Source organism: Sorex fumeus, unplaced genomic scaffold (assembly GCF_029834395.1).
Source record: "Sorex fumeus unplaced genomic scaffold, SorFum_2.1 ptg000020l, whole genome shotgun sequence".
NCBI classification, from domain to species: domain Eukaryota; kingdom Metazoa; phylum Chordata; class Mammalia; order Eulipotyphla; family Soricidae; genus Sorex; species Sorex fumeus.
Genome location: NW_026606077.1, coordinates 14,955,469 through 14,979,446, shown reverse-complemented (window position 1 = coordinate 14,979,446; position 23,978 = coordinate 14,955,469). Strand labels below are relative to the sequence as shown.

General features: G+C 46.5%; 1 protein-coding gene and 1 pseudogene across 1 annotated transcript in view; both read left to right on the top strand.

The window, feature by feature from the left end:
• Nucleotides 1–23,978, top strand: part of LOC130022732 (histone H2A.V) — a 129,294-nt gene that overhangs the window by 5,629 nt on the left and 99,687 nt on the right. The window lies entirely within an intron of this gene.
• LOC130022759 (uncharacterized) lies at nt 13,242–13,340 on the top strand (annotated as a pseudogene).

Sequence of the window (23,978 nt, the reverse complement as noted above, 5' to 3'; positions counted from 1 at the left end):
TATTTAGAACATGCTGTGTTCTAACAGTATTTTAATTTCTGTTATTTTTATATCCAGGGACATTAAAGAAACTAAATGCATTTTTGTGCTTCTCCTATCTGTATTGTTCAATAGCATTTAATATTCTATCATATTGTGATAAAATAGCTTGAGAACCCAATATACATGTATACATGCACACATGTACACACACACATCCAAATTCATGTAGATGTATTTCTAGGTCTCTAAGTTAAAATGATTTAGAAGCAGATATCTTAAAAAACAATAAGCATATCTGTGTACAAATATCAACTCCAAAATACCATTTGCTGAACTGTTGGGGTATGTAAATTGTAATAATGATTAAGAAAAATCATATGAAACTTCCTCAAAAATTAAAAAACTTCTATATACTCCTGCAATTCCACTTCTAGGTATTTATTGCATAGGAAACAATCACATAAATCTGTTCACATTAATGTTCTTTTTTTGTTTGATTGAATATACAGAATTGGAATTGTGTGTGTGCTTAAAACTAATAACTTAGAGACACGAAATATAAAATATATACAAAAATTTCTGCAGGATCTCCTTGTTAAAAGGGGAGAAATGGTGACCTATGTACCTTTCCCTATAATTATAGTATGAAATTGTTATCAAGGTTTTGAAAACAAAGCAAATTAAAAATCAATTATTATAGTTATAAATCTGGCAATTTGGGTTATTAAATGACAGTTCCTAGAAAAGAAATAAATTTATATTCCATAAAGAAAAAAATAGTTCTTCTTTAAAATAGGGTGTTAAATATATGGTAAGAGTTTTCAAGAGAAGTCATAAGCGAAGAAAAGAATGAGCCAAGCCAGTGTATTGATGATGCTTTGCTGATGCAAAAACTCCATTTTCTAGGGTTACATATACTATATATATACTAAATATCATATTTCTTAATAATTAAAAATATTTTCTGCCCTGTTCTATCTTCTCTTTCTGGGAATCTCAGGAGAATATTGTTTAAATTTATCCTATTCATAACTAGCATCTGCTTTCTTAACTCTAACATTCTGATATTATTTTTCTCCGTGAAGAAATAATTTCAAGAGATCTGCCTTTAGGTTCTTTTCTCTGCCTGATTTGAAATGCTGTTAGAAGCTATTACATTTTCCCTTTCATTCACTGCATACTTGAGTCTAGAATTTGGCTCTCATTTTTCTTTTCCTCTTCTTTTCACACTAGGTAGTGGTTAGAGCCCCCTGGGGCTACACTGGTAGTCTCTTGGAAGGATGGGGTGTCCATGAGAATTAAACTCAGGGCCTTATACACCAAGGCATACACTCTATCAATTGAGCACAGGCCAGGTCCCCTTTTTTTGTTATTAGAAATATGTCATCATTGAAGTGGAGGTGGTGTAGTTGCCGACCATCTATCTTCACTCCCATTCCTTCCCATTACAGTCATTGTATGATGTTCTGGAGGGTGGCACTGAAGAGTTTTGGTGAAATGGTATTATCCTGCCAAATCCTCTCTTTACGTCCATGATCACTTCCTTGTAGAATGGTGAGATCCTGGTGGTGAATCCGTAATACAGCTCAAGGAGGATCCTGATGTACTGAGTTTGAATGCTCTGTTCGGCGAGGACTTTGATGACCGCTTCCATCTCAACAGAATCAAAGGCCTTCTTTAAATTGATGAATGTTAGACAGAGTGACATCTTGAACCCTTGAGAAACCTCAAAGAGCTCAGTCACCGTGTGGATATGGTCGATCGTGCTGAATCCTTTGCAGAACCTGGCTTGCTCGCATGGTTGTCCTTCATCTAATGTTTTGCCAATCCTATTCAGGATGACTCGAGTGAACAACTTGCAGACAATGGACAACAGGCAGATCAGGCAATAGTTGCCGATGTCATGGATGTCTCCCATGTCTCCCTTCTTGTACAACAGAATGGTCCTGCTGGTTTTCCATTGGGACGGAACCTTGCATTCAGACAGGTAGCATGTCTGAAGCCAAGCCAGTGTATTGATGAGTACTAACAATAAACAGAGATAAAGTCACTCCTTCAGGGAAGTTCTAGGAGATTAATTCAAGGACAAAATCTCATGTGAGGATTCAGTACTCCAGATTATTAGGACATCTGCTCAAGGGCGGTGTATCGTTTTCTCCTTTCCTAAGCTAGTAATCCATTTAAACAATCATAGTAAATTTACTTATAATATTCCTAGCCATTTTGTATGAACACAGTAAGATATATATTAAGCTTAAAGGTTAGATCTTCATGGGGACATCTTTCTATATACTGCAGACCACAGTCCTCAGGTCAGGTTAGTCTTTCCTAATTCCAGCAGGGTCCTTATTCAGTTATTTATATTTAGGTCGTGACAGAATTTGTTCTGTGACCATTCTCTTAACTTACTATATTTATGGTGCATAGTTTGTGACCTTTCAATACAGTTTGCCCTGGGCTCATCCAGTTTCTTCATTGGAACCCAGCTTTTGGAGTGCTTTTAGAGTCGAACAAAGGGCAACTGAGGCTTAAGTCAAGTAAATATGGATGCCCAGGAGTAAATATTATTTTGGAGTCAGTTAACTCCCGTGTTACAAAGCATATTGTGAACTGTCCTCCTTTGTCTATACAAAATGGACATCGCTAAACCACGCAAATGACAAAAAGGAAAAAGAAAGCAATATAGAATTATCAGTGCTTGATGGAATTGAGTGTGCCTCAGGGGCATTATTGTGGGAGTAACTCAATAAGGGCTGGAGCAATAGCACAGCGGTAGGGCGTTTGCCTTGGCCGAACCAGGGCAGCCTGGCCAAGCCAGGTTCGATTCCTCTGCCCCTCTCGGGGAGCCCGGCAAGCTACCGAGAGTATCTCGCCTGCATAGCAAAGCCTGACAAGCTACCCGTGACGTATTCAATTTGCCAAACACAGTAACAACAAGTCTCAAAAAATGGAGATGTTACTGGGCCCGCTCAAGCAAATCGATGAACAATGGGAGGACAACTCAATAAATCTTAAGCTCCCTGCAGGAAGAGCAAGGACAACCCAATGTTATCCAACATATTACATATGATCTTTATTCATTTGTTGTTGGGGGTTTTGATTCTTTCCATATCCAGGCCTTTTTACTACAAATTTCTATAAACAAAAGTGTGCATATATCTTTTCAAATTAATTTTTTTTATTTTGAGTTATATGCCAAGAAGTGGAATGGCTGGGTCATATGAGAATTTTTTTTAAGAAAAAAATGATCTTTTCCATAAGAGCTGGGCTAGATGACATTCCCACCAACACTCAATAAAATATTCTTTTATCACCTATTATCACCTACCCTGTGCTTTCTCAGGGTACACATTGTTCTCACTGTTACAGAATGGTACCAGACTATTTTCTTTTTTTTTCAAGTTACACATAGCAATGCTCAGGACTTACTCCTGGCTCTGTGCTCAGGGATTACTTGGGACTTGGGAACCATATATGCTGCTAGGGATTCAACTGAGTTGGGCACATGCAAGACAAATACCTTACCCACTGTGTTACGTCTTGCACACCAATGCCAGATTGTTTTGATGTCTATTTCTCTGATAGTATGTGACCATCTACACTTTTAAATATGTCAACTGACCATCTGTATATTTTCTATAGAGAAGTGTCCATTTCTTCTCCCTCTTTTTTTTATATGGGATCATTGTTTTCTGTTCTTGAGTTTTGTGAGTGCTTATATAACTTGGATATTAGCCCTTTATATGATGCATTATGTGCTAACATTTTCTCCCATTCATGGATGTCTTTTTATTTTTAGCTCAAATTTTACTTGCCATACATAAATTATAATTGGATATAGTCTCAATGGCTTATTTTGGTACTATTGATAATGAAGTAAAATCATTGAAAGTTAATATCTTGGAGTGTTGTGCTCATTTGCTCAATATATTTTATGGATTCTGATATAATCTTTAAACCACTTTGAATTGACTTGTGAATGGTTTATAGTTTTATTTATTTGTTTTTGCTTCCAGTTTTCTCACCACCACTTTTTTTCAACTTTTCAAATTTGTACATTTATTTTTTTCTTTACTAAAATTTTTTAATTGAATTATCACAAGATACATAGTTACAAAGTTGTTCGTGGTTGGGTTTCATTCACTCAATGATCCAGCACCTATCCCTTCACCAGTGTACATTTCATACCATCAAATGTCCCCAGTTTCTCTCTTGCCACCACACCCACCGCCCACTGCCACCCTGCCTGCCTCTGTGGCAGGCACTCTTTTTCTGTCTGTCTCTCTGTCTCCTCTCTCTCTCTCCCTCTCTCTCAGCATTATGGTTTCCAATACAGATACTGAAAGAGTATCATGTATATCCCTTTACCAACTTTCAGCTCTCAGTTCTTGTCCAGAATAATTATTTCCAGCTATTATTCTCCTAGTGGTCCCTTCTCTATCCCTCTGCCCTCCCCCCACCCTTCTACTTTTTGCAGACTTCCATCCATGAACCAGTTTTCCTGGCCCTTCTTTCTACTGTCCTTGGGTATTTATCTCATATTACCATTTTTTTTCTTTTGGGGCCACACTTGGTGATGCACAGGGGTTACTCCTGGCTCTGCACTCAGAAGTTACACCTGATGGTGCTCAGGGGACCATATGGGATGCTGGGGATCGAACCCGGGTTGCCTGCATGCAAGGCAAACGCCCTACCCGCTGTGCTGTCTCTCCAGTCCCTCATATTACCATTTTTTATATCCCACAGATAAGTGCAATAATTCTATGTCTGTCTCTCTTCTTTTGAGTTATTTCTCTCATCATGACACACAGCGGTAGGGCATTCGCCTTACAAGCGGCCAACATGGCTGACCCAAGTTCGATTCCTCCGCCCCTCTCGGAGAGCCCGGCAAGCTACCGAGAGTATTCGATATGCCAAACACAGTAACAACAAAGTCTCCAATGGAGACGTTACTGGGCCCGCTCGAGCAAATCGACGATCAACGGGAGGGCCTTTACCTTACCTTATCCATCTCCATTCACTTATAAGTAAATTTTATGACTTTGTTTTTCATGATTCACCACCATTTCTTGAAGAGGATTTATATATTCCACTTCATGCATCCATGTACTTTGTCATAGATTAACTTTCTATAAATCTGAGTGTTTAATCTAAATTCTATTACATTTATCTGAGAGTCTCTATTCTAGGACCACACAATTTTGGCTAATATAGCTTTAGAGTATAATTTTAAGTCAAGAAATGAAATACTTTTTTTCCCTCAAAATTACTTTGACTATTTGTATTTATCATACAAATTGTATTTTGTTCTAAGTCTTTGAAGAGCATCAATGATATTTAGATGGAATTTGTATTGGATCTGAATTATTCTTTGTGTATGTTGGTCGAAGGAGACGGTGGTCCAATCCCGTTCGAAATTCTACTTCACAGAGCGGGGAGAAAGGGCTGCAAAGTTCAAAAAGAGAACTCCCAGAATGACCACCAACTGGGAACTCTTTGGTACTATTGCAGCAACAGGTGAAGATGCCATTGTTGACAACATTGACGAGGAATACGATCGACTGGTTCAGCACCTCCATGAATGTGCAAGGAACGCCAAGAGAGAGATAGCCACAAAAAATCGCCTATCTTTGAAAACTCTTGAGCTAATTCACCAGCGTGGTTTGGCGCATGCCTCAGGCAACCTCAATCTAACATCCAAGCTCACAAAGCAGTGCAGAGATGCGATCAAGGAAGACCTCAAAGAGAGAAGAGCAGAAGTACTGGTAGATGCGGCAGAAGCCGGGAAAAGTATTCGTAAGGCCCGCCTGTCCTTCGCCAACTACAAGACCAAGATGACTGCCCTCTGAGGTCCTGATGGATCCATCACATCCTCCAGAACAGCAACGGAGAAGATTATCCATGACATCTACTCAAATCTCTTCGATAGCCATGTCCACTTGCCGACATACCAAATTCCACAGGATGGATATGTCATTCCCAATGTTCTCCCTTCCGAAATCCGACACGCCATTTCATCGGGAAAGAAACAAACAGCACCCGGCCCAGACAAGGTCAGACCTGAACACCTGAAGAACCTGCCGTCAGTACTCATCAATACACTGGCTCGGCTCTTCACTCGCTACCTGTCTGAATGCAAGGTTCCGTCCCAATGGAAAACCAGCAGGACCGTACTACTGTTCAAGAAGGGAGACATCCATGACATTGGCAACTATCGCCCGATCTGCCTATTGTCTGTCATCTACAAGTTGTTCACTCGAGTCATCCTAAATAGGATTCGCAGAACACTAGATGAAGGACAACCATGCGAGCAAGCCGGGTTCCGCAAAGGATTCAGCACCATCGACCATATCCACACGATAACCAAGCTCATTGAGGTTTCTCGGAAGTTCAAGATGCCGCTCTGTTTAACGTTCATTGATTTAAAGAAGGTCTTTGATTCTGTTGAGACGGAAGCGGTCATTGAAGCCCAAGCAATCAGGGCATTCAAGCCCAATACATCAGGATCCTCCGTGAGCTGTATTGCGGATTCACTACCAGGATCTCACCGTTCTACAAAGAAGTGATCGTTGATGTCAAGAGAGGGGTGCGGCAGGGTGATACCATTTCACCAAAACTCTTCAGTGCCACCATCGAGAACATCATGCGACCACTGGAATGGGAAGGAATGGGAGTGAAGATAGATGGTCGGCAACTACACCACCTCCACTTTGCTGATGACATTGTTTTAATAACACCAAACATCAGCCAAGCGGCACAAATGCTGGCCAACTTTGACCGTGAGTGTGGAAAGGTAGGACTACAGCTGAATCTTACGAAGACAATGTTTATGAGAAACAGCCTCGTTCCTGATGCCCCATTCGCTCTCAACGGAACGACCATCTCCGAATGCAACAGCTATGTGTACCTAGGTCGAGAGGTCAACATGACAAATGACCTGGCACCTGAGCTGCGCAGGAGGAAGAGAGCGGCTTGGAACGCCTTCAAGAACGTCGAAGAAATAGCTAAGAGGACGAAGAACCTCCGGCTCCGGGCACATCTCTTTGATTCCACTGTTCTTCCTGCATTAACATATGCCTCAGAGACCTGGGCCCTACGCAAACAGGATGAGAACGCTATTCAGGTCTCCCAAAGAAGAATAGAAAGAGCTATGCTTGGAATGTCACGTTTCACTCAAATGAGAGAAAGAATCCGGAGTTTCGACATCCGTCGACGATCAAGAATCAGGGACGCTGTCTCGTTTGCCAAGGTGTCGAAAATCAGATGGGCTGGTCATGTAATGAGATTTAAAGATGACCGCTGGACTAGAGCTGTTACCGACTGGATTCCACGGGATGTCAAAAGACCGCGTGGCCGCCCACCTACCAGATGGTCAGACTTCTTCGTCAGGATCATGAACGATCAGTTTGAGGCCCTTCATGTTCCCAGAGCGAACAGATGCCATTGGGCTACACTAGCACGCGACAGGGACAAATGGAGACGTTACTGGCGCCCGCTCAAGCAAATCGACGACTAACGGGAAATTAAGTGATTAAGTGATTAAGTGATGTTGGTCATTTGACAGTGTTAATTCTAACAATCTATAAACATGTTATATTTTTCCATTTCCTTCCATTTCTTTTTAAAAAGTGACATGGTATTTTATATCCTATGCTAAGTTGATTTGCTAAGTTGATTCCTAGTTTGGGATTTGCATATTGCTTGCCTTTTGTGTAGCTGGTACAAGTTCAATCCCCTGAGGCCCCCCCGCCATGAGTGATCTTCAAGCACTAAGAACCACAGGATATTGTCCCCAAAATCAAAAATTATTTTTCTTTGCAGGTTTAGTAGAACTCAGCAGTAAGCCCATCTATACTTTTATTTTTGTTCTTGGGAATATTTTAAATAAGTCAATTTCCTTTTTCATGATACATCTATTCAAATTTTCTATTTCATTCAATCTTTGGAGGATGTTTGATTCTAAGAATTTGTAACTTTTCATCTCTGATCAATTTGGAATTTGTTAAGAATTGCATTTTTATTGCTTTGTATAGATTTTTTTGTTTCTATATCATTAATTTTTATTTTTTTTTTATTTCCTTCTTTGTACTTCGATTACACTTGAATAGATGTGGCTCACTACCGGCAGTTTCTATCTTTGTTGTCTATGCACCAACATCCAATTATGGTGAAGGAGAAATTGAGATGTTCCATATGGAGCTGGAGAAGTTCTATAAAGAAGACCACACCTTCTACAAGATCATTGTCGGTGATTTTAATGCCAAGATAGGACCAAGAAGATCAGCCGATGAACTCCACATCGGGACCAATGGCCTAGAATGGAACGAACGGGGTGAAAGACTGTCTGAGTTCATCATGTCAACCAAGACCATCCATGGTAACTCACAGTTCCAAAAGGCTGAATCTAAACGTTGGACATGGGAGTCTCCCGGTGGACGGTTCCACAATGAAATAGACCACATCATATTCAATCAGCGGTTTTGCCTAAACAAAGTTGCTGTTGTCCCAAAATTCCAAATGGGATCGGACCACCATCTCCTTCGTGAAAAATTCTACCTCACAGAATGGGGAGTAAAAAATGCAAAGTTTAAGAAGAGAACTCCCAGAACGACCACCAACTGGGAGCTCTTTGGCTCTGTTGCGGCAACATGGGAAGATGTCATCATTGACAACATTGACGAAGAATACAATCAAACGATTCAGCACCTCCATCGTTGTGCGAGGGATGCCAAGAGAGAGATAACCACAAAAAAAAACGCCTTTATTCAAACACTCTTGAACTTATTCGCCAACATGGCTTGGCACATGCCTCAGGCAACTGCAAGCGAACATCCCAGCTGGCAAAACAGTGCAGAGAAGCGATCAAGGATGACCTCAAAGACAGGAGAGTAGCAGTGCTGGTAGATGTGATGCGGCAGAAACCGGGAAAAGCATTCGTAATGCCCGCCTGTCCTTCACCAACTACAAGACCAAGATGACTATCCTCCGACATTCTGATGGATCTATCACATCTTCCAGAAGGGCAATGGAGATTATTCATGACTTCTACTCAGATCTCTTTAATAGCCACATCCACTTGCCCACATACCAAATTCTGCAGGATGGATATATTGTTCCCAATGTTCTCCCTTCCGAAATACAACACGCCATCTCGTCGGTAAAGAAACAAACAGCACCTGGCCCAGACAAAGTCAGACCTGACCACCTGAAGAACTTACCATCAGTACTCATCAATACACTGGCTCGGCTCTTCACATGCTACCTGTCTGAATGCAAGTTTCCATCCCAATGGAAAATCAGCAGGACTGTACTACTATACAAGAAGGGAGATATCCACGACATTGGCAACTATCGCCCTATCTGCCTATTGTCTGTCATCTACATACTGTTCACTTGAGTTATCCTGAATAGGATTGACAGAACACTAGATGAAGGACAACCATGCGAACAAGTCGGGTTCCGAAAAGGATTCAGCACCATCGACCATATCCACACAATAACCAAGCTCATTGAGGTTTCTCAGGAGTTCAAGATGCTGCTCTAATGTTTATTGATTTAAAGAAGGCCTTTGATTCTGTTGACATGGAAGCGATCATCGAAGCCCTAGCCAATCAGGGTGTACAAACTCAATACATCAGGATACTCTGTGAGCTCTATTATGGATTCACTACCAGGATCTCACCATTCTACAAAGAAGTAATCATCCATGTCAAGAGAGGAGTTCGGCAGGGTGATACCATTTCACCAAAACTCTTCAGTGCCACCCTCGAGAACATCATGCAATGACTGGAATGGGAAGGAATGGGAGTGAAGATAGATGGTCGGCAACTACACCACCTCCGCTTTGCTGATGACATTGTTCTAATAACACCAAACATCAGCCAAATGGCACAAATGCTAACCGACTTCGACTGTGAGTGTGGAAAGGTCGGATTACAACTGAATCTCACAAAGACAATGTTCATGAGAAACAGTCTTGTTCCTAATGTTCCATTCACTCTCAATGGAACCACCATCTCCAAATGCAACAGTTATATATACCTAGGTCGAGAAATCAACATAATGAATGACCTGGCACCTGAGTTACACAGGAGGAAGAGAGCAGCTTGGAATGCCTTCAAGAGCATTAAAGAAATAACTAAGAGGACAAAGAACCTCCAGCTCCAAGCACATCTCTTTGATTCCACTGTTCTTCCTGCATTAACATATGCCTCAGATACCTGGGCCCTACGAAAACAGGATGAGAACGCTATTCGGGTCTCTCAAAGAGGAATCAAAAGAGCTATGCTTGGAGTATCACGCTTCACTCAAATGAGAGATAGAATCCGGAGTTCCGATCTCCGTCAATGCTCAAGAATCAGGGACGCTGTCTCATTTGCCAAGGCATCAAAAATCAGATGGACTGGACACGTAATGAGGTTTAGAGATAACCACTGAACTAGAGCTATTACTGACTGGATTCCACGGGACATCAAAAGATCGCGTGGACGCCCACCTACAAGATGGTCAGACTTCTTCGTCAAGACCCTGAATGATCGGTTTGAGGCTCTGCATGTTCCTAGAATGAACAGATGCCATTGGGCTATGCTAGCACGCAACAGGGATGTATGGAGACGTTACTGGCACCCGCTCGAGTAAATCGATGAGTAACGGGGTATCAAGTGATCAAGTGATGTACTTTGGAATTTATTTGCTGTTCTTTCCTAGTTTCTCAAAATGTGTCATAGAGTTGATGGAGATTTCTGTTTCCTGATATAAACTTGTATTTCCATGAATTACTTCATAAGTTGTTACTGTGTGCAAGCCGGGCTGGAGCAATAGCACAGCGGTAGGGCGTTTGCCTTGCATGCAGTCAACATGGCCGACCCGAGTTCGATTCCTCCGCCCCTCTTGGAGAGCCCGGCAAGCTACCAAGAGTATCTCGCCCGCAGGGCAGAGCCTGGCAAGCTGCCCGTGACGTATTCGATATGCCAAACACAGTAACAACAAAGTCTCCAATGGAGACGTTACTGGGCCCGCTCGAGCAAATTGATGATCAACAGGAGGGCCTTTATTTATTATTACTTCATAAGTATTGTTTTTGTTGTTTTGTTGTATCCCACAATCTATGAATTTTGTCTCTCCATTCACAATTGCTTCTAGAAATCTTTTTCTTCTTTCATTTCTTCTTATACTCAATAGTAATTGAACAATATATTGTTTCATTTCTAAATGTGTAGCCAGACTGTGGTTACTGAACCCCAGGAATATAAGATAGTTTCCTGGCACCGAGGGCAACAAATTTTCAAAGATTCACACAAGCAGCATGACCGAGACAAATCACACACATGGGCTCATAATCAGATGACAAAGTTTATTAGGGGAGGACAGTGGTTATATAGGGGCAGAAAAGGATGCATTGTATGTGGATCATGAGACAGGAAGCCAAAGATGAATTCTATGTTTACATGAACTAGATGGGACAGAATGTCACTAGGTGTCACAGAATTTTCATGAGCCAATGCTGAGGTGGAACAATAAGATTTACAGCCACTACAGATGTTGGCTCTCTGTAATTGCAAACCCCAGCCACAGGCAGTCTCAAGGCCATTTAGCCATGCTAGGGAACGTTGGTTCCCCTGGCAAGAGCTCACCCTCCTCAAGGCCAGGGTTCAGGGATTTCCCTGCACAAGCCCTATGGTCTAGATGTTCAGGGAGCTGCACCAGGATGAACTTTTAACATAAATGTTTAAGTTTTCTCAGCTTTGTTTCCATCGCTAATTTCTACTTTCATAGCATCATGGTGTGAAAAGTTACTTGATATGATTTTTATTTTTATTATTAAAATTTTTCCCAGCATAGTCTGTCCTGGGGAATGTTTCATGAGCACTGGCTTGACTTTTGACTTTCTTTGGGTGAAGAGTAGATTACTATAATCTATTTTCTTCTAATTCATCATTTAGGGTCTTGTTTCTTATTGATGCTCTGTCTCATTGATCTACTCAATGATAAAAAATGATATGTTAACATATCCCACTACAAATATGTTATTGACATATTTGGATCTGTTAGAAATTGCTTTTGATTTTATTTTTAGCTTTTTTCTTATTAAAAAACTGTGATTTACAATTGATAGTTGAGTTTTAATCATATAATATTTCAATACCAATCCCACCACCAGTATCAACTTCCCTCCACTAGTATTCCCATATTTCTTCCCACACCAAACCCTATCCTATCCCCTCCTGTCAATTTGACAAGCACATTACAGAGTTTCAATGGTTGCAACGCTCAGATCTCATGTTTTCAGTGTTGTTGAGTCTGTGTTTTGGATATATGGCTCTCCCACTCACCCATATCACCAGTGTAAATTCAGCCCTGATGTCTGTTTGTAGGATAACATTAATTTGTTCCTTCTCTGTCCTTTCTCCCTTGCTGCAAGGAGTTTAGGTTTATTGGGTTACACCCATCACACAGCTTCCAAGGCACTTCCATTCCTCTGTTTATCTTTAACTTCTCCTCTGTGCTCTTCTTCCCCTGTTAATCACCTTTACTCCCAAATCAGATCTTGTGCCTCGTAAGGTAAGATCCTTCTAAGGACTCTGGACTATGTATTTGTGAATGAAATATTGCTTTTCTCTTTTCCTTATGTCCTTTGCATGGTTTACTTATTTTTTTTTATGTAGGAGTACTGCTGGGCTGGAGTAATAGCACAATGGGTAGGAAGTTTACCTTGCACGCAGCTGACCTTGGTTTGATTACTCCGCCCCTCTCAGAGAGCCCAGCAAGCTACCGAGAGTATCCCGCCCTCACGGCAAAGCCTGGCAAGCTACCCATGATGTACTTGATATGCCAAAAACAGTAAAAAGTCTCACAATGGAGACGTTGCTGGGCCCGCTTGAGCAAATTGATGAATAACGGGAGGACAGTGCTACAGTGCTACAGGAGTATTGCTATTTATTCATCCAGTGATTAAGCTGATTAAAGCAGGCATGAAATATGCATTACTTAAAAAAATTTTAATTTAAAAAATTTTTTCATAAAGTTGTTCTTAATAGTTTACATTCAATATTTCAATACCAATCCCACCACCATTGCACCTTCCCATCACCATTACTTTGAATCTTCCCACCACCACCCCTGCCTGCCCCTTTGGCAGATGCTAAATAAATTTTTTTTGCTTTCCATGAACAGTATGAGGTGTCATGTGACCACAAAAGTGGCCATGTGCTCCTGGAATTCAAAAAATTTTAAATGTTTGGGTTTCAAAGCCATCTCTGGTGCTCACTTCGGCAGCACATATACTAAAATTGGAATGATACAGAGAAAATTAGCATGGCCCCTGCGCAAGGATGACATGTTTACAATAGCCAGAATATGGAAAAAACCTGAGTGCCCGAGAACAGATGACTGGTTAAAGAAACTTTGGTACATCTACACAATGGAGTACTATGTAGCTGTTAGAAAAGATGAAGTCATAAAATTTACATGCAAGTGGTACTACATGGAAAGTATCATGTTAAGCGAAATGAGTCAGAAAGAGAGGGATAGACATAGAAAGATTGCATTCATCTGGGGAACATAAAGTAACAAAATAGGAGACTAATACCCAAGAGTGGCCAAGATTAGTACCAGGAGGTTTGCTCCATGACTTGAAGGCCAGCCACACATGCTAAGAGAAAAGGGAGCTCAGATAGAGAAGGGAGCACCAAATAAAGGGTGTTGGGAGGATCCTCCCAGGATGGGAGAAGCATGCTGAAAGTAGACTATAGACCAAACATGATTGCCACTCAATGCCTCTTTTTGCAAACTACAGCACCCTAAAAGGAGAGAGAGAACAAAAGGGAATGCCCTGCCACAGAGGCAGGGTGGGATGGGGGGGGTGAAGGGGAGGGATACTGGGACCCCTGGTGGTGGGATATGTGCACTGGTGGAGGGATGGGTATTTGATCATTGTATAATTGAAACCCAAGCACAAAAATTTGTAAGTCTACAACTGTACCTCATGGTGTTTCACTAATAAAAATTAAAAAATTAAAAAAATGAAAAACAAAGTCATCTCTGTGGCATGCTGCTTTCTTCTCTGATTTATTTGTGAGTCTGAATCATGGCCATTAATGGATTTAAATGGTGTCCAGAGACCATCCTTGGGCATGACTGCCAGGAAACTGGAAGGGTGGAGAGATGAGGGGAGGTCACTAATCCCCGACTCCATGAAGCCTGGAGTTTTCGGTCACTGGTCCCACATACCTGCATTTTTCAGTGGATTCATTCTCATGCCTGGGGGGCTTGGAGCAAGCTTATGAAGGTCTGCAGTGAGCGTAGTGGCAATTGGGTTCTAGAGGTTTGTGACTGCCGGGGTTTATTTGGGGCAAGTAAAAGGACATACCTCCCCCCCACTAGGTGTCCCAGTGAAATCAGCCTGACGTGGGGTGGGGAGACATCTCTGCGGTTTGCTGTTCTTCTCCAAGATTCATTTGTGAGTCTCTGAATCATGACCATTAATGCACTTAAATGGCCTGATTTTAATCTCTTTTGAGATGTATTTATGGGACTCTGAAGTAAGGCCGATAAATGAGCTTGTATAGCTGAGCTAGAGGTGAATTGTGGATGTGAGTCCCACATGCCTAAATTTTGGTCATTTAATTTCTCAGGAAACTTGGTTCCAAGTAGTTGGGGTCTGGCCAGAGGCACAGTAGCAATTTGGGAGTATCAGGAAGCCTGAGTTCACCATCAGGCTGCTTATGCACTGTCCCCAGTTGACCTCCTGGGCAGTACCGTACCCCAACATAGTTTACTGTAGAGCAATGTCCTTTTTGTATAGATAAAGGAGGACAGTTAATGCTATGCTTTTGTAAGAATTAGTTGACTGTGAATAATATTTACTCCTGGGCATCTGTCATATTTACTTGACTTAAGCCTCCATTGTCCTTAGTTTCTAGCATCCAAAAGCAGGGTCCTGATGAAGGGATTGGAAGGACCCAGGGCAAGCTCTGTGGTACCCTGGCATCAAAACAGAACAGGCCAAGCGCCATAATACCTAACTATAAGTTAAGGGCACAGTCATGGACAAATCCTGTCATGATCCTAAGAGAAACAACTGGATGAGGACCCTGCTAGAGTTAGGAAGGGCTATCTGACCTGAAGGCTATAGTCTGAGATCTATAGTGAGATGTCCCCAAGAGAGCCACTGCATATCTTTTACTATGTCTATACAAAATGACTAGAAAGGTTATTAAGAAGTAAGTAAATCTAAGATAATTGTTGATGGACTAAGGAAAGGAGATACTTCTTTTCCTTAGATGAAATTGAGTGGATCTCCTAGCAGGATGGGATCTTTGTCTTAGAAGAGCTTCCTGGAAGGAAGGGCTTTACATATGTTGATTGTGCTTTCTGACCTAGGTGTAGTTGCCACCACCAACCTTATTGGCTGCACTCTTAATTAAGGCGAAGAGACAGAGACAGTGTGAGACTAGCATGGGGGAAAGTAGGTGAACCTTACAAGCAATACATCAGGTTTCCATGGTTATCTGGAGGATTCCCCAGCAGTGAAGGCAAAGGTATTTCCAATCCCTGACTCCATCACTCATTGAGAATCTAGAGGCTCACAGACAAGCGGTCGAACTCAGAGGACGAGGAGCTATTCCACATATGGGATATGCAGTGCTGAGTTCTGTTCCTAATGGGCATCAGGTTTTGAGCCAGGACAAAAGTGAGAAACTGGAATCAAAAAGTTGGGTCTATTGGTTAATTTACACTAGAAAACTAAGTAGAACTTTGTGTAAAAGGACTCAGCTACCTGAAGAGCCCTCAGTCATGTCAGAGGTGGGGAAAGTGTTTTCTAGTTTCTAGTCTTGATCCCCAAGATCACCTGCCAGGAACTCAATCTAAACAACCGACTCTCAGTCTTTTTCTAAGAATCTAGGGTGATGTGCTGTTTCCAAGGAAGGTTATTCAAAGGCTCAGATTGGTACAGTTTTATTTTGGAGAAGTGAAATTCCTCTACTAGTTCTTGAGATGACACCTCTGGGAAAACGTCTTCAGGGCCAGTGGGTACGTGGTTATTCTCCCACTCACAGTTGCCTATTAACCCAGGAGGCACAGAGACGCCTCATTCATAGGTGCTCACCCACTCAGCCATTGCAGATGCTGAGTCTGTTGAGGGACGGAAGGCATTGTCACCAGGATACTTCTGCTTGTATGTATGTACAGTTTATTTCTGATATCAGGAAGAGCTTCCATTGCAGGCTGTAACTTGCCACATTGGCTTATTTTCTCACCCAGGTGCCAAGGCCTGCTAATATAGTCTCAGGCTCAGCTTATGTAGTTGGTCTCTTCCCTGGTATTGTAACTACTTCTCTAAATGCCCCAAATCTTATAGTTCAACAATTGCTTCAGCAACTACAGGCTCTTTTACAAAATCACTCTGAACCTGTTTTTATTACTCATGTCAGATATCATTCTGATCTTCCTGGACCTATGACTTGGGCATAGTTATAAAAAATACAAAAAAGGAGGTATGTTCCCACTCGACTCTATGTCCTTGACATTATTCTCTTTAAACTTTTAAAAATTTACCCCAAGGATAGCCCTGTGCATCAGATGAAAGGCATTTTCAGGATGGTGCACAGGTTCAGGAAACAATTCTCTTATTTGAGCTAAAATTGACAACAAATGGGTAGCAGGAAACTCTTCATTCAAGGAAAAGACTATGCTTTTGTTTCAACAGATGATAACCCCACTAAGAAATTTTGGGTCCCCTTATGCCTCATCAGGAGTCGAATTAATGCGCCTGGTTTGGTCCTCAGACCTTCAGAGACTCCACAATTCTCCAAATTCCAGGCCCAAGCCATCACCAAATCTATTTCATCTGGAAGTCACAAGGAATTCAGAGGAGCCAGCATCAAAGGATCTGTAGGGAAAGGCCTCTAGCTCCTTTAATATATCATGAAATCACATTAAGAACATTCCTTACACCCCTCTTTTATAGGTTGTTCATTGGATGCCAGGACCATTTGAACTAACAGTTCCAGAACCCTCAGTTCCCAGATGAGGTAGAAACACCTTTTCATTCCTCTATAGGATACCCATTTGTACCTGAACTCCCTCCTGTCATTTTCTCTGCCCCCCAGGCATGGAGTTGTACCAAACGCAATGCTATAAGCCTCTGATAACTTACAAAAAATGTTTTTCCTCAAGCAAAAGCTAGGTCATATATCTATAGCTGCCAGTAAAGTTGACCACACGTTGTGGAGAGCACCCATACACATTTTGTGCATTCAGTGGCCATGAGCCGCTTCCTCACCCTGACCTGCCTCCGCAGCTGCAGGATGCGTGAAGGAGGGAACAGAGCTGCCAAACTGGTTGATGGTCAATCGCTGTTTATTTCTATCTTGGTCCTGCCATTTATCCATTCTCCCCGCGCGCCTATTCCAGTCTCACTTTGCACCCCATTCCAGAGTAACATTGCCCCTCATTTCTGTCTCCTACTTTCCCCATGTTAGTCTCTCTCTGTTCCTAGTCTCACAGCCAAGGGAACAATCACCAAGGGTTGGGGACAGCAATTCCACATACACATAGGTAAGATAACACAATCAACAACTTTCCTTAGTTCATATCCATATAAATGGTCATCTTAAATTTACTTCTTAATATTTCTAGTCATTTTGTATGGGTATGGTCAGAGATATATTAAGCTTAAAGGGTGGCTCTCCTGGGAATCTCTCTCTCTCTCTCTCTCTCTCTCTCTATATATATATATATATATATATATATATATATATATATATATATATCCCACACTGCATTCCTCAGCCAGATTAGTCCTTTCTAACCCCATCAGGGTTCTTGTCCCTGCTCTTTGGGTCATGACAGTATTTGTCCACGACTGTGCTCTTAACTTAATAAGGTTTATGACTCTTAGCCTGTCCCTTTTCTATGCCAGGGTAGCTTACAGTTTGCCCTGGGTCCATCCAAGTTCCTTTGTCGGGACCCTTCTTTTAGGGTGTTAGGAACTAAGGGCAACTGAAGCTTAAGTCCGGTAAATATGACAGATGCCCAGGAGTAAATATTATTCAGAATCAATTAACTTCTAAGTTACAAAAGTGTAGCATTAACTGTCTTCTTGTGTTTATACAAAAAAGGACATTGCTGTAAAGTAAACTATGCAAAGGACATAAGGAAAAGAGAAAAGAAGAATTTCACTTACAAATACAAAATCCAGAATTCTTAGAAGAATATGACTTTACAAGTCAGATTAAGGGGGCTCACCATGCCACCCTCCTTCATGTCCACCAAGAGGGGAACTAAGTAAGGGGTACCCTCTTGGCTGCCAAGAGCAGACTCAAAATAGCAGTCCCTCCCACTTGGCCAGCAAGAGTGGGACCCAAGGGAGACAGCTCTTGACTACCAAAACGGCACTCACCACACAACCCCCACCTTGGTCACCAAGTCCCCAGGACCCAAGGGGACCCCTCTTGGCTGCCAACAGGGGCTCACTACGCCACCCCAACTTCTCTTGCCGCTATGAGGAAGATCCAGGGCTACTCCTGGCTGCCAACAGGGGGATCACCAATGCCACCTTCCTCCCACGGCCAAGAGGGGAAGCCAATGGGAACCTCTCTTTGTGCAAACAGAGGGTTCACCACGCCACCCCACCCCTCTTGGCCTCCAGTAGGGAGACACAAGAGGTACTCCTCCTGGATGACACAAGGGGATTGCCACACCACCACCCCCCATGGCCACCAGGAGAGATGCCCAGGAGGACCCCTCTAGACAAAAAGAGGGGCCTCTATCCACACTCCCCCTTGCGGTCGCCAAGAGAGGCACCTAGGGGGACCCATCTTGGGCAACAATAGGGGGCTCTCCTTGCAACCCCCATGAACACCAGGAAGGACACCTATGGAGGACCCACCCTGACTGACAAGGGGGGTCTCTCCCCATACCTGTTGCCATCAGGAGGGAGAACTTGGGTAGACCTCTCCTGACCGACTGACTTGGCACTTACCCCTTGTGGCCTCCAGGAAGGGTCCCTAGGCATCCCTCTCCTGTCTGAAAAGATGGGGCTCTCACCACACATGCCCACATCATCACCAAGAGGGCCACCTGGGAGGACCCCTCCTGACTAACAAGATGGGGGTCTCCCCACACCCCTGTCCTAGCCAGGAGAGGCTTCAAGGGGGTCCCCCAATGACTGACAACAGGGAGTTCTCCCTGAACTTACACCCTCATGGCACTCAGGTGGGACCCGTCCTAGCCAACAAGAGGGGGCTCACCTGCACCCGTCCCCCTTGTGGCTGAAAGGAGGGGCAACAAGAAGGGACCGCTCCTGTCTGTCAAGAGGAGACACACACCACAGCATCTCCCACCTCGTAAACTCCAGGAGCAGCATCCAGGGGGGACCCCTCCTGGTTGGCAAGATGAGGCTCTCCCCACACCCCATTCATGGCTGGCTGGAAGGGCACCCAGTCAGGACCCCTCTTGGACAACAAAAGGGGTCTTGCTGCAGTCACCTCATCACGGCAAGGAGGGGTATTCAAGGGGGACCTCTCCTGGCCAAAAGAGGAAATTCTCTTCCTACACCACTTGTGGCTGCCATTAAGAGCGCCCAGGGCAGAACCTTCCTGGTTGGTCTCTTCCCGCACCACCCTCACTTGTGGCTACCAGGAGGGGCACCCAGGGGGACCAGTGAGGGCTATCACCACAACACCGCGTTGCTGCCAGGAGGGGAATGCAGGGGGGACCCCTTCTGACCAACAAGAGGGGGCTCTTCCCGCACTTCCATCTCCTGATCTCCAGGAGGGGCACCCAGGGTTGACCCAGTAGGCTGACAAGAGAAAGATCTCCCCACAACCAACCATGTCGTAGCCCCCTGGAGATGCACCCAGTGGGGACCCCTCCAGACACACAAGAGTGTGGTCTCCTGGCACCACCCCTTGTCTCATTCAGGAGGATCGCTCAGGGGGAACGCCCCTGGACAATGAGAGGGGAATCTTCCTGCACCCCTGTCCCTCATCGCTGCTAGAGGGTCACCCAGTGGGAACCCTCCTGGCACACAAGAGTGGGCTCCCCGGAAACACTCCACAGGTGACTGCCATGAGGTAATGCAGCACAGACCCCTTCTAGCTGACAAGATTGATCTCTCCCTGCAACGTCCCCCTCCCCCCCCCCACCCCCACCACTATGGGCTGCATGGAAAGGTGCCGGGAGAAACCCCTCCTGGCCAAACAGAGGGGCTCTCCTAGCAACACCCCTTCTCTTGGCCGCCAGGAAGGTCACCCAGAGGCACCCTGCTTAGCCAACAAGAAGTGGCTCTCCCCGCAACAGCCTAATCTCGTGGGCGCCAGGAGTGGTGTCCAGGAGGGAATCTGCTAGGTGGAGGAGAGGGGGCACTCCCCGCAACTCCCCCCAGGTGGCCATCAGGAGGAGCGCCCAGGGTGGACACCTTCTGACCCACAAAATGTGGCTCTCCCCTCAGGCCCCTCCCTCGTGGCCCCAAGTAGGGGCGCCCAGGGAAGACCCGTTTTGTCCCACAAGAAGGCGCTGCCCCCACAACTAACCCCCTCATAGCCGCCAAGAGGGGAACCCAAGGGGGGCCCTTCCTAGTCAACAAGAGGGGGCTCTCCAGCACTCCTCACCCTCATAGCTGCCAGAAGGGGCACCCAAGGGAACCCGTCTAGCCAAAAAGAGAGGGCTTTCCCTGCACTCCCCCTTGTGGCCGCCAAGAGGAAGGGGGGGCTGGCCAAAGTCTTGGCACCCCACCCTCGTGGCCCCAGGAGGAGATCCCAGGGAGAACCCATCCTGGCCAATAGGAGGGGGAGCTCCCTGCAGCTCCCCCTCCGTGGTTGCCAGGAGTTGCATCCAGGGGAGATTCCTCCTGGACCACAAGATGGGGCTATCCCCGCAACCAACTGACTTGTGGCCACCAGGTAGGCGCCCAGGGGGGACCCCTCTTAACTCACAAGAGGTGGCTCTCCCCTCAACACCCCCTCCCCGGTCATGGCCACCAGGTAGGCCCCCAGGATGGACCTCTCCTGGACCACAAGATGAGGCTATCCCTGCAAACCCCCGTTGTGGGTACCAGGAGGGGCGGCCAGAGGGGAACCCTCCTGGCCCACAAGAGGGAGCTCTCCCGACCATCCCTCATCATGACCGCCAGGTAATTTGCTCAGAGGGGACTCCTCCTGATTGACAAGAGAGCGCCCTCCCAGCAACCCCCTCTCTGGCCACCAGAGGGGAAACCCAGGGGGACCTCTCCTGGCTGACTAGAGGGGCTTCTCCCAGCAACAGAGAGTCGCCTAGAAAGGACCTACCCTGGCGAAAAGAGCGGGCTCCCCCTGCAACCTCCCCATCGTGGCCGCCAGGAAAGGCTCCCAAGTGGGAACCCTCCAGCCTGAGAAGATGGTGCTCTCCCTACACCGCTTCTCCCCTCTCCCGAGTGGCCGCCACCAGGAGCGCCCAGGAGGGAACCCTCCTGGCCCACAAGAGGAGGCACTCCCCAGAATACCGCCCCCTAGTGGCCAACAGGAGGGGCGATGGGGGGACCTCACCTAGCCAACAAGAAGGATCTCTCCCAGCAACCCTCCCCCTTTGAGGCTGCCAGGAAGGTTGCCCAGAGGGGATCCTGCCTTGCTGACAAAGAGGGTGCTTTCTCGGCAACACCTCTCCTCGTGGCTGCTAGAAGGGACCAGGGGGGACTCCGTCTGACCAACAAACAGGGGTTGTCCCCATAACACCCTTCATGGCCGCCAGGAGGAGGCCCATGGAGGACCCCGCCTGGCCAACAAGAGGAGGCTCTCTCTGCAACATTCACTTCTTCTGGCTGCCAGGACCAGGACTCATGGGGGTACCCCTCCTGGGCGACAAGCGGCTCTCCTTAAAACACCTTGCCCTCGTGGCCAACAGGAAGGGGGCCCATGGAGGAACTCGCCAGGACTACAAAAGGGGGCTCTCCCACAACACCTCCCATTGTGGCCACCAGGAGATGGCCCAGGAGGGACTCACTGGGCTGACAAGATGGTGATCTCCCCACAACATCACCCCCTTCTGGCAGCCAGGATGGGCTCCTGGTGGGGGGAGCCCCTCAGACAAGTGGGGGGTCTCCCTTCAATACCCCACCCTCATGATTGCTAGGAAGGGGCCCAGGTGGGACCCCCACCTTGCCAAAAAGAGGGTGATCTCCCTGCCATATCCCCCACTGTTGGCCACAAGGAGGGGTGCCCTGGGGGCAACCCTCCTGGCTGAAAAGACTGGGCTCTCCCAGTAACACCCCCCTTACTGGCCAGCAATAGAGGGGTCCAGGAGGAACCATGCCTGAATGAAAAGAGAGGCCTTACCCGAATCACTCCCCCTTTGTGGCTGCATGAGGGGCGCTGAACGGGGACCCCTCCTGGCCCACAAGAGGAGGCTTTACCTGCAATGCTCCCCCTCGTGACCACCAGGAGATTCCCCCAGGGGTGACCCTTCCTGGTCGACAAGAAGGGGGTCTCCCAGCAATCCCTGCCTCATTAGTGCTAGGAGGGACGGCCAGGGGGGACTCATCCTGACCAACAATAGGTGGCTCTTGTCACCCCTTCTCTTGTGGACACTGAGGGGCGCCTAGGAGGGACCCCTCCAGGCTGACTGCAGGGGATCTACCCACAACAACCCCCTCTCATGACCCCCTCCTTGTGGCAGCCATGAGGGTCAACAATGAGGGACTATGCCTAAGGGTGCTCTCCCCAAAAGACTCATTCATGGTCTCCAGGAAGGGTGCCCTGGGGGGGGACCTCTCCTAGCTGACAGATGGGGCCTCTCCCCACAACCCTTACTTCATGACCCCCAGGAAGGGTTCCCAGGGAATATCCCTCTAGTCAAAAAGACAGGTTCTCCCCACAACCCCCCCCACTCGTGGCTTCCAGGAGGGCACCCAGGGGAGACTCCACCTGCCTGACAAGAGGGGGCTGTCCCCACAAAAACCTGGCCAGGCTTTAGCCAGGAGTCTGGGCATCCAGACCAGGCAGTGGTCAGGGGGTGGCCAGGCCACCAGGCTGCAAGGTGAGGTGGTGGCCAGGAAGTGGCCAGATAGCCGGGCCACCAGAGCAGGCAGTGGCCAGGCAGTGGCCAGTTGGCCAGACCACCAGGCCTGGCAGTGGCCAGGCAGCCGGGCCATCAGGACAGGCGGTGGCCAGGTGGTGACCAGGCGGCTGGGACGCCAGGCCACGTGGTGGTGCGGCAGTGCCAAGCTGTGGACTGATGGTGGCTTGGCAACCGGGCAGCAAGGCCCGGCGGTAGCCAGGTGGCCATGCCGCCATCATGGCATTGGCCAGGTGGTGGCCAGGTGGCTGGATTGCCAGGCCATGTGGTGGTCTGGTGATGGCAAGGCAGGTGAGCCGCCAGGCCAGGTGATAGCCAAGCATCGCCAGGTGCCCAGACCTCCAGACGAGGCAGTAGCAAGGCAGTGCGAGGTTGTGTACAGGCGGCAGGACCGCCAGGCCAGGCCATGGCCAGTCAGTGTCTAGGCGGCGGGGCCACCATGCCTAGCAGTGGCCAGGCAGTGGCCAGGCGGTGGCAAGGCAGCTGTACCAGGCCAGGCTTTGGCCAGGAGTCCGGGCCACCAGAGCAGGCAGTGGCCAGATTTTGGGCATGTGGCCAGACCACCAGGCAAGGCTATGGCCAGGCAGCCCAGACACCAGGCCAGGCGGTGACAAGGTGGCCCGGCCGCCAGGCAAGGTGATGTCCAGGCGGTTGAAAGGCAGGCTGGTTGCCAAGCTAAGTGCTTGCCAGGGGGCAGGGCTGCCAGGCCAGGTGTTGGTCTGGCGGTGCCAGGCTGCCAAGCCACCAGGTCAGGCAATGGCCAAGCAGCTGGGCCACCAAGCCAGGCATTGGCCAGGTGGTGACCAGGCAGTTGGACCACCAGGCCAGGCGGTGCTTCAGTGGTGCCAGACGGTGGACAGGCAGTTGGGCCTCCAGGCCAGGCCATGGTCAGGTGGTGTCTTGGCAGCTGGGCAGTAAGTCTGGCCAGTGGCCAAGCGGCTGTG